This window comes from Camelina sativa, chromosome 4 (assembly GCF_030686135.1).
Source record: "Camelina sativa cultivar CO46 ecotype springtype chromosome 4, ASM3068613v1".
Classification (NCBI taxonomy): domain Eukaryota; kingdom Viridiplantae; phylum Streptophyta; class Magnoliopsida; order Brassicales; family Brassicaceae; genus Camelina; species Camelina sativa.
Window position 1 is genome coordinate 3,199,328 of NC_141883.1, and position 11,175 is coordinate 3,210,502.

General features: G+C 38.8%; 2 non-coding genes across 2 annotated transcripts; both read left to right on the top strand.

Annotated features, from left to right (window-relative positions):
* The first annotated feature begins 5,089 nt into the window (after positions 1-5,089).
* Positions 5,090-5,196, top strand: LOC147945278 (small nucleolar RNA R71). The gene has a single exon (XR_015597923.1). It is a non-coding gene; the product is annotated as a small nucleolar RNA R71 (small nucleolar RNA).
* Positions 5,197-10,607: 5,411 nt separating this feature from the next.
* LOC147945279 (small nucleolar RNA R71) lies at positions 10,608-10,714 on the top strand. The gene has a single exon (XR_015597943.1). It is a non-coding gene; the product is annotated as a small nucleolar RNA R71 (small nucleolar RNA).
* Positions 10,715-11,175: the final 461 nt, after the last annotated feature.

Below are 11,175 nucleotides of genomic sequence, written 5' to 3' on the forward strand. Positions count from 1 at the left end.
GCGTTGATCGACGCCAATGTTGTGTCAGTCGATGCCTTCTTGGTTGCGTCGATCAATGAAATCCCTAATGAGAAACCTTAAACCTAACAAGCAGATATACTCAGACATAATTGTAAGAACACAAATCATGAATAAAATAGATAACATTAAGAGATTAAAGGAAGAAGAAAAGGAGTTTTGAATCTTCTCTGGAAGGAGTCTTGATTCTTCTCTCCAAAAACTCTCTAAAAATCTCTCAGGGTTTTCTCTCAAAAGGTTGTAGGGAAAAATAAAGCTTAGGTCTAAACAATGACCATAAAAATCCTATATATTGATATGCTCAAATTAAACCCTAGAGCTACTCTCTCAAATTAAGAGGTCAGTGCAATACTTAGGGGTCGAATTCCACAAGGACTCAAGTCTACACAATAAATTATAGAGTTTTATGAATTACGCTAAACAAGATAATTTAAATTAAAAAGACAATGCAACATATTAAATTAAACTGTTGTAAATTCAGAAGATCAAAAAGCTAGGCCTAGGGAATTTCTCAGGAAATTACAAATTATTAAAGCAAGAAATAATTAGGATTCAAGCAATTAAGAATAGATCTAGAACTCTAAACTCTTTTGTAAAATAAATCAGTTCTCACTGCAAATATTATCTAAATTTAAAACCAGAAAATCCAAATCTCTTTGTAAAATTCTAGGTTAAAAATCAGCTTTAAAAACATGTTCGATTGTTCACAAAATTACTAAATCAAATCTCTTTGCAAGAAGTAATTTTGCTCATCAAAAGGTTTTATCAGGAAAATCAATTATATTCTCATATCAATTTATTTTCCTAAAGTATTAATTCTAGGTGATCAATCAAGAATTAATGTGAAGAACAACCTAAGATGAAGATCTAGAAAGATAATGAATCATAAATAAATAGATCTAATAAATCATAAAATCCCTGTGAAAAACCCTAAACCTAACAAGCAAACTACTCAGACATGTTTAATGAAGAACAAGACATAATTCTGAATAATAAGCAATTGAAATTAAAAGAGTAAAAGGGAGTTCAAGAATTCTTCTCTCAAAGCAGATCTCTCTCTCCAAAGCTCTCAAAATCTCACGGGGGTACAGAAAAAGAAAACTTGCTAGAAAATAACTTAAGGGTTTGTAAAACCTAAAAATACTATTTATATGTCCTAAAACACGTCAGGGACTTGTGTTGCAAATATGGAAAACTTCGGACAACTTTGTAAAACTTCCAAATTTATGATTCTTCATCGGCTAAAGAGGGTGTCGACCGATGCTCTTGAGTGGTGTCGATCGATGCCCTTGTTTTCATCCGAGTCCAAATTGATTCTTCGAGATTTATGCTCCAAAATGATCCAAATTGCTCCACGTTGCTCCATTTGTGCCAAAGTCCAAGAAAACCTACAAAGACTCAAAAACATCCTAGAAAACAAATCAAAATACTCTAAAAGACTCCTTATATCATGGTTAAAAACCACAAAAACCATGATATATCAACTCCCCCAGACTTAGTATTTGCTTGCCCTCAAGCAAAACATAAGCTTAGACCTGTGAAAGAGGTTTGAAAACTGGGAACTCACTCAATTGCATGATGATTCTTATTCGCACTCTTCATTTACTGACTCAAAAACTTACTTCTTATAATTAACCATAATAAGCATCAACATTCCTTACTCAAATCCCACAATCCTCTGGAATCTCTAGTCTCACCATTGTTCATCTCATTACATAATTTAAAGCAAGTACATGTGAGTTCTTACCTTGGGTGTATCGATCAGTGGCATATGGACTCTTTTCAAGCCAATGCATTCTTCATACATCTCCTTTCCTCTCCCTTTTCTCACTTCAAAGGAGTTGATTTCTCTCAAATTTTTTCTTTTTTTTTTCTTTTTTTTAAACAAAGGTGTAAACGAATACCGAGGTCATCGGTAATTTACCTACCCCTCACTTCCAAGCTTTGTGTGATCATTTGACTCAAGAGTATAATAATGAGGTCACATGTAATTTACCTACCTCTCTAAACTGATCAAAATCATCTCATCCTTTATTCTCTTTTTTTTTTCTTAAGTACTGAAGGGAAGAGAGAGGGGAGACATACTTTGAAAAATTGCACAGACTTGTATGGCCCGAAGAAGAAGTCTAGTCCACTGATTTCCAACCCCAAAGTAAGAGATTAAGTCCGGTTAAAATCTTGATAAAAGTTGAAACACCGTTGGTTTAACCAGATATCCATTGAATAAGGGCTTTCAGGATTGTTGATAAAGCTCACAGTCTTTCTAAGCTTAAGTTCTGAGATCAAGCATTAACAAATAATCATTAGAATGTTAGCCAAATAAGAGAAATCATTAATCAAGATCATAATTCCCAAAGACAAAAAGAAAAATTTTGAAAAATTTGACTCAAACTTTATGGTTTTGACTGACACAACTGAAACTCAAAAACAAAAACGTAGTTAGTAGACAACCTCCCCCAGACTTAAACAACACTGTCCCCAGTGTTTTCAAGTAAGAGGAAAGCAAAAAGAAACAAAAACGTATTGAAACTGTAATGAAAAGATGAACTGATTCTCGGGTTACCCAGCGGTGTCGACCGACACCATTTCAGTGTCGATCGACACTCATCACGAATGGTGTTTTTGGCCGAAACTCCTTGTTAGTTGCAGTTAGTTGTGTTGTTGAATTGTCAGGTCAATCCATGGATGAGTATTCTGTTAAGAAACACTCAAACACAAGTTAAAAGCAACATGATAGATAGATAGTTCATATTTTCAAACAAAATTCAAACAAAAACTGACTCAGTGCAAAAAGAAAAATGACTCAAAAGGAAAAGAAAAACCTAGAAGTGGGTTGCCTCCCACTAAGCGCTTATTTTCAGTCATTAGCTTGACTGTTGTGAAGCTCAAGCGTCCGGTGGAGTAGAACATGGCAATGCATGCTTCCGAGAGAATGTCCTCTTCATTCAGGGTGGTGTATAAGCTTTAGGTGCATGAGGTCTGCCAAGGATGTGAGGAACAGGACCAGGGCGGGATTTAGGGATGGGTTTGCTTCTCTTATGTCCTGCATAATCATCAACAGAAGAAACAAGCACTCTACGATAATCTCGTGGCTTGGTTAACTGCAAAACAGTTTTTGCACCTTTGAAAGTCTTATTGATGATTTGAGAGGGTTTGGGTGAAGAAGATGTGTACCTTGACCTTACATGAGAACTCTGGAGTGTGGAGTGGGGAGGTTTCTGTTTGGGAACAGATTTCTGACTTAGAGCATCAGTTGTGGACAAGTTCAGTTTCAGATGTGGAGGAGTGTCGACCGATGTTGATAGGGTGTCGGTCGACACTGAGTCTGAGTCTGTTGCTCGTGTAGCAGAAACTTTGCAGCTTATCTCAGCAATCTTCTCAACGGAAAAAAGTCTGTCCATCAATAGTAGGAGCTCTCCTCAGCTTATGCATCTCAAACTTCATACTTAAACCCTCTACATTCAGTGTTATGTGTCCCTTCTGCACATCTATGACAGAACCAGCTGTAGCCAAGAAAGATCTTCCTAAGATGAGAGGGTCTTTAGGCTCTTTATCATACTTCAGCACCACAAATTCAGTGGGAATCATGAAGTTTACAACCTTAATTGGAATATCTTCTAAAACACCTTCAGGAATTCTTCGGGAGCGATCAGCTAAGATAAGAGAAATCTGAGTTGGCTTGAATTCTGTCATCCCAAGTCTCACAGCAACATAATGTGGCATCAAGTTGATGCTAGACCCAAGATCACAAAGTGAGTGAGAAAACCTTCCTGATGAGATTGAGCAATCAAGTACAAAGCTTCCAGAATCTAGTAACTTCTTTGCGGTCCTACACTGAATTGCTGCACTCACTCTCTCAGAGACTACCACTTCTTGCTTCCTCTCTTTCCTCCTTTGAACAGGCTGGTTCAACAGAATTGCACTAACATCCTTAGTTAACAAAGCTCCTTCTTCAGGACTCAAACCATTGGATACCATTCTCTTCACATACCGCTTAAGTGGTGGTGAAAGCTTTACTGCATCAATCAAAGGCATCTCTATCATCACCTTATCCATCATAGTCTTGCATCTAGCTTCCTCCATCTCCTGCTTGGAATTTCTTGGCTTAGGAAAAGGAATCTTCGGTTGGTACACCCTTTCAGCAGCTGAAACCTGAGATTTTGCAGTTTCGGGTTCTGTCTGAGAGGGGTGTCGACCGACACCCAGGTGGTGTCGATCGACACCATCATCTGAAGTCAAATTCTCCGTCTCGGGTTCTGCCGATTTTTCCCCCTCTTCTACAAAATCAATTTCACTATCATCTTCATCTCTCACTGAAATGGCATTGCAAGCATGTTTGGGGTTTGATTCAGTTCTTCCAGGAAGAAAATCCTCTTGCCTTTTAACAGACCCAGCAGTCTGTGCCACTTGAATCTCCAATTGCTTAACATGTACATTTAGCGCATCAATCTTTCCAGTAAGCTCTGTGTAGACATTAACAATCTTCCCATTGAATGTCACAGTCAAATTCTCCTGACCTTGCAAAAGTTGCTCAAGCATGGCCTCCATTCGACTCTCAAAAGGAGTTTGTGGAAGTGGAGACTGAAAGGAAGAGTTCCCATAAGTCCTTGTGAAGTTGCTCCCTTGTTGCTGCTTCTGAAAGTCAGGTTTGGGGATGTACCCTGAAGAGTTCCCACTGTAAGGTCTGTTGCCTTGCTGGTTACCGAATCTCTGTCCTTGATACCCAACTTTATACACATAGTTGACATTCTCCTCTATATTCTCTGGCTCTGGCTCAAATGTCTCAACCTCAGTAGCAAATTGGACTGACTTCTTACCCACTAGAAGATTGTGAACTGAATACAGATTGGCATTAACAAAAGGTAGCTGTTTTGCATCATATCCTCCATGCACTTTCTTCCTTTCAGCATCTGCTCTCTTAGTGCTATTGCTGGAGGCTAGATTCTCAATTAAATTCTCAGCTTCTTCTGGATATCTCGTCTTGAACTTCCCATGGCTGGAAGCATCCAAAGCTAACTGGTATTCCCAATCAATTCCTCTAAAGAAGATACTCAATAATTGTACTCTTGAAAAGACATGGTGTGGACAATCCCTTTGATAAGCCTTGAATCTCACCCAAGCTGCCTTGAAAGCTTCATCAGGTTTTTGCTTGAAAGAGGAAAGCTTGACTCTCAGCTCATCTGACATTGCATCATCATAGAAATAATTCAGGAAAGCCACCTTGATTTGTTGCCAAGATATCAAAGATCCAGCTGGCAACTGCTTCAACCAATGAGATGCTTCTCCCCCAAGTGAGTATGGAAAAAGCTTGCAGTAGATGTAGTCTTCAGTCACTCCATTAGCTTTGATACTAGTCACAAGGTCTTGAAAGTGCTCAATTTGATCTAGAGGTTTCTCATGGGGCAGGTTTGAGAAAGGTCTTTGCCCAACTAGCTGGAAGTAAGCAGGCTTAAGCTCAAAATCATTCCTGGGGAATGGAGGAGGAACAATTGCAGACCGGTTCTCATACATCAAATCAGCCCGGTTAAAGTCAGCAATGGTTGTGATTAAGTCCCGGTTGTGCTCCTGTCTTCGAACCGGATTCTGGACGTGGTTGGCAGCTCCACGTACGTCTGCTACAGGTGGGTGTCGATCGATGCCTTGTTGGTGTCGATTGACACCATCAACATTCTCGTCAGCGACAACGATTTCAGCAATCACGTTGCCATCTGCATCAATCTTTTGGCCCTGCTCATTGCGCAAGTGGCCCTCTTGATCCCTCAAAGCACCATTCGCATCACACATCAGATTGATTGTGTTAACCATCTTCAACGATTTGGCTGCTTTTCGGTTTTCACGCTCAAGTTTTCCCAACTCTTGGTTTGAAAGTTTCACAGTAAAACCGGTCTTGTTGCTCCTTGTGTTAGGCCTATTAGGCATGTACATGAAACACACAAGAGAAGAGAAACAAAAGCGTGTTAGTAGAAAATAAAAAGAAAAATTTAGAAGAAATTAAAAACTCAAATCTAATGGTAGATCAAAGAGTCCCCGACAACGGTGCCAAAATTTGATATGCTCAAATTAAACTCTAGAGCTACTCTCTCAAATTAAGAGGTCACTGCAGTACTTAGGGGTCGAATTCCACAAGGACTCAAGTCTACACAATAAATTATAGAGTTTTATGAATTACGCTAAACAAGATAATTTAAATTAAAAAGACAATGCAACATATTAAATTAAACTGTTGTAAATTCAGAAGATCAAAAAGCTAGGCTTAGGGAATTTCTCAGGAAATTACAAATTATTAAAGCAAGAAATAATTAGGATTCAAGCAATTAAGAATAGATCTAGAACTCTAAACTCTTTTGTAAAATAAATCAGTTCTCACTGCAAATATTATCTAAATTTAAAACCAGAAAATCCAAATCTCTTTGTAAAATTCTAGGTTAAAAATCAGCTTTAAAAACATGTTCGATTGTTCACAAAATTACTAAATCAAATCTCTTTGCAAGAAGTAATTTTGCTCATCAAAAGGTTTTATCAGGAAAATCAATTATATTCTCATATCAATTTATTTTCCTAAAGTATTAATTCTAGGTGATCAATCAAGAATTAATGTGAAGAACAACCTAAGATGAAGATCTAGAAAGATAATGAATCATAAATAAATAGATCTAATAAATCATAAAATCCCTGTGAAAAACCCTAAACCTAACAAGCAAACTACTCAGACATGTTTAATGAAGAACAAGACATAATTCTGAATAATAAGCAATTGAAATTAAAAGAGTAAAAGGGAGTTCAAGAATTCTTCTCTCAAAGCAGATCTCTCTCTCCAAAGCTCTCAAAATCTCACGGGGGTACAGAAAAAGAAAACTTGCTAGAAAATAACTTAAGGGTTTGTAAAACCTAAAAATACTATTTATATGTCCTAAAACACGTCAGGGACTTGTGTTGCAAATATGGAAAACTTCGGACAACTTTGTAAAACTTCCAAATTTGTGATTCTTCATCAGCTGAAGAGGGTGTCGACCGATGCTCTTGAGTGGTGTCGGTCGATGCCCTTGTTCCGATCCGAGTCCAAATTGATTCTTCGAGATTTATGCTCCAAAATGATCCAAATTGCTCCACTTTGCTCCATATGTGCCAAAGTCCTAGAAAACCTGCAAAGACTCAAAAACATCCTAGAAAACAAATCAAAATACTCTAAAAGACTCCTTATATCATGGTTAAAAACCACAAAAACCATGATATATCATGTATATTCCTAAAACACGAATTGGGACTAATGATGCAAATATGGAAAACTTTGGGGCGATTCTGTAAATCTTCAAAACTTGTGAGAAAACTTCTGATTCTTCTGTTAGATGATGCATCGATCGACACCATCACTTGCATCGACCGATGCTTATGTCTGAACTTGTTTTCCAACTTCGTAACTCAGCCTCAATGCTTGATTATGCTCCAAATCTTCTTATTTAGCTCCATTATACTCTCATCCATGCTAAATCCTATAAAGACTCAAAAGACTCTAAAAATACCAAAAAAGCTCTATAAATAAGACTTATATCATGGCTAAAAACACCTAAAAACCATGATATATCAACTCCCCCAGACTTAGCCTTTGCTTGCCCTCAAGCAAAACATAAACTTAGACCTGTGAAAGAGGTTTGAAAACGCAGGAACTCATTTTATTTTTAAAGTAATGTCATGATCATCCAAGAATAATGAGGTCACTGGTAATTTACCTACCTTTCTAAAATGATCAGAATCATTTCATATTTTATTCACTCTTCTTTTTTTTTTAAACAAAGCTCTCAGGGACTTTTAAACTTGAATAGGGGAGAGGAGTACTAATTTTTTTTTCTAATCTTACTTGTCAGGTATGAACAAGGAGTCAAGCTCTATGAACATCAATCTCCTTGATGAGGTAAAAAGAAAAGTACAGAAATTACCTCAGGCTTTTGTGGATTCTGTTGGAAATTCGGATGTCTCTGGTTCACTGGTCAGCCTTTGGATTTTTCATTAGTCGGATTCTAGATTCAATCTGCAGCATTAATCAGCCAAGGCAGTACACTAAAAAGAAAAATCATAGTTCCCAACAAAAATTTTGACTCAATAAAACAAAATTTTGTTTTTTTCGAAAACAAAAACGTAGTTAGTAACTGCCTCCCCCAGACTTAAACAACATTGTCCCCAATGTTATCAAGTAAGAGATTGGCGAAAAAAATAAACAAAAACGAATAAGTATTGAAATTGTGAACAAAATCGTGTTACCAAACCGGATGTTCTGTGTCGACTGATGCTGATAGTGTGTCGGTCGATGCACTCTGCAGATGCAGAGAGTTCGAACAATACTCCTGAGTTAGCTGCGATTAATATGTGTTCCTCTCATTCCTTGGATATTAGCACTGCTAAGAATCACTCAAACACAAGATTAAACGCAACATGATAGATAGAAGTTCATAATTCAATACAAATTTCAAACTGACTCAAAGCAAGAATAAAAATGACTCAAAGTGGGAAAGAAAAACCTATGAGTGGGTTGCCTCCCACTAAGCGCTTGTTTTCAGTCATTAGCTTGACTGTGTCGGATCTCAGGCATCTGGTGGATCGGAACATGGCAATGAATGCTTCCGAGAGAATGGCCACTTCATCCAAGGGGATGTGTAGGCAGTAGGTACATGAGATCTGCCAAGGATGTGAGGAACCGGACCAGGGCGGTATTGAGGTATGGGTGGCTGCCTTTTATGTCCTGCAAAATCATCAACAGAAGAAACAAGCGCTCTACGATAATCTCGTGGCTTGGTTAACTGCAAAACAGTTTTTGTACCTTTGAAATTCTTTGACATACCCAGTAGTAATGACTCTATGAGCTCTATTAGCGGATCATCATCAGAAACAATTTCCACAGAAAATGTCTGACCATCAATAATGAGAACCCTTCTCAGCTTATCCATCTCAAAGTTCATTACCAAATCTTCTACATTCAAGGCTATGTGTCCCTTCTTCACATCTATGATGACACCAACTGTAGCCAAGAAAGAGCGTCCTAAGATGAGAGGATCACTAGGCTCTTTGTCATATTCCAGCACCACAAAGTCAGTGGGAATCATGCAATCTCCAATCTGAATCGGAATATCCTCTAAAACACCTTTAGGAATCCTTCTGGATCGATCAACTAAGATAAGAGATATCTTAGTTGGCTTGAAATCTGTCATCCCAAGTCTTACAGTAACAAAATGTGGCATCAAGTTAATACTAGAACCAAGATCACAAAGAGAATGAGGAAACCTTCCTATGGAGATAGAGCAATCTAACACAAAACTTCCATGATCTGGTAATTTCTCTGCAATCCTACTCTGAATCACTGCACTCACTTTCTCAGAGACAACCACTTTCTCTTTCCTCTCTTTCTTCCTCTGTGGAGGCTGATTCAACAGAATTGAGCTGACATCCTTGGTTAGCAAAGCTCCTTCCTCATGACTCAAACCATTAGTGACCATCCTCTTCACATATCGCTTAATCCCAGGAGAAAACTTGACAACATCAATCAAAGGCATCTCAATCATTACTTTGTCCATCATAGCTTTGCATCTAGCTTTTTCAATCTCCTGTTTAGCCCTCCTAGGCTTAGGAAAAGGGACCTTAGGCTTATAAGCTTTTTCTGAATCGATTGGTGGAACTGGAAGAGAAACCGAAGCTGTTTGCAGGGGGTGTCGATCGATGCTAATGTTGTGTCGATCGATGCTCTCATTCTGGAGTGAGTTTTCCTCGATGGATGGTGACTGCATCGATCGATGCATTGTGATGGCGTCGATCGATGCTGGCTCCACTAACGTATCTTTGTCTCCTTCCTTCACCAAAATCACATTACAAGCATGCTTGGGGTTTTGACTATGTTCTTCTAGAAAGAAGTTCCTCTTGTCTTTTAACAGACCCAACAGTCTGAATCACTTGATTCTCCAGCTTCTTAACATGAGTGTTTAATGCATAAAACTTCCCAGTCAGCTCAGTGTATACAGAATCAATATTCCCATTGAAGTCTACTATTAACGACCTTGAAGAATCTGCTCAATCATTGATTCCATCTTGCTCTCTGAATTGGGTGGAGAGAGGGGTTGGTAAGAAGAAGAACCATAAGTCCTTGTAAAACCTTTGTTCTGTTGTTGCTCCTGGTAATCCGGCTTAGGAGTGTAGCCTGAAAAGTTCCCACTAAAGGTCTGTTGCCTTGCTGATTGCCAAATTTCTGTGCCTGATACCCAGCTCCATACACATAGTTGGCATCTTCTTTGGTAATCTCTGGCTTTGGCTCAAAAGTCTCAACATCTTCAGCAAAATGGGCAGACTTCTTTCCCACAAGAAGATTGTGGACTGTATCCAACTTAGCATTCTCCGCAGCAAACTGATTTGAACCATTGCCTTCATGTGCTCTTTTCCGCTCTAAGTCTGCATTCTTGGTACTGTTGCTTGAGGCTAGCATTTTTATCAACTGTTCAGCTTCATCCGGGTACATTGTCTTGAAGTTCTCATCACTAGCAGCATCCAAAGCCATCTGATACCTCCAGTCAATAACGCTAAAGAAGATGCTGATCAATTGCACCTCTGAGAACCCATGATGTGGACAGTCTCTTTGATATGCTTTGAACCTCACCCAAGCAGCTTTGTAAGATTCAACAGGTCCTTGTCTAAAGGTGGAAAGCTTAATCCGCAGCTCATCAGACATTGCATCATCATAGAAGTAGTTCAAGTATTCCACCTTGATGTCATTCCAGGTCGTCAGAGATCCTGGTTTGAGTTGCCTTAGCCAATGAGAGGCTTCCCCAACAAGAGAGTAGGGGAAGAGTTTGCAATAGAGATAGTCCTCTGCAACTCCATTAGATTTTATGCTTGTGACTATATCCTCAAAATGCTTAATATGGTCTAGAGGCTTCTCATGTGGCAGGTTATGGAATGGCCTTTGTCCAACAAGAGCAAAGTAGGCAGGCTTCAGCTTAAAATCATTCCTGGGGAATGGAGGAGGGACAATTGCGGAGCGATTCTCATAGAACAAGTCTAGTATGTTGAAGTCCGCAAGAGTCTTGACAAGCACTCCATTGTTATCCCTTCTGCCCTGAGGGTTATGCTGGTCGTTACCATCCAAATCCGCACCATTCGCACCAGCTCTGGCATTGCGTC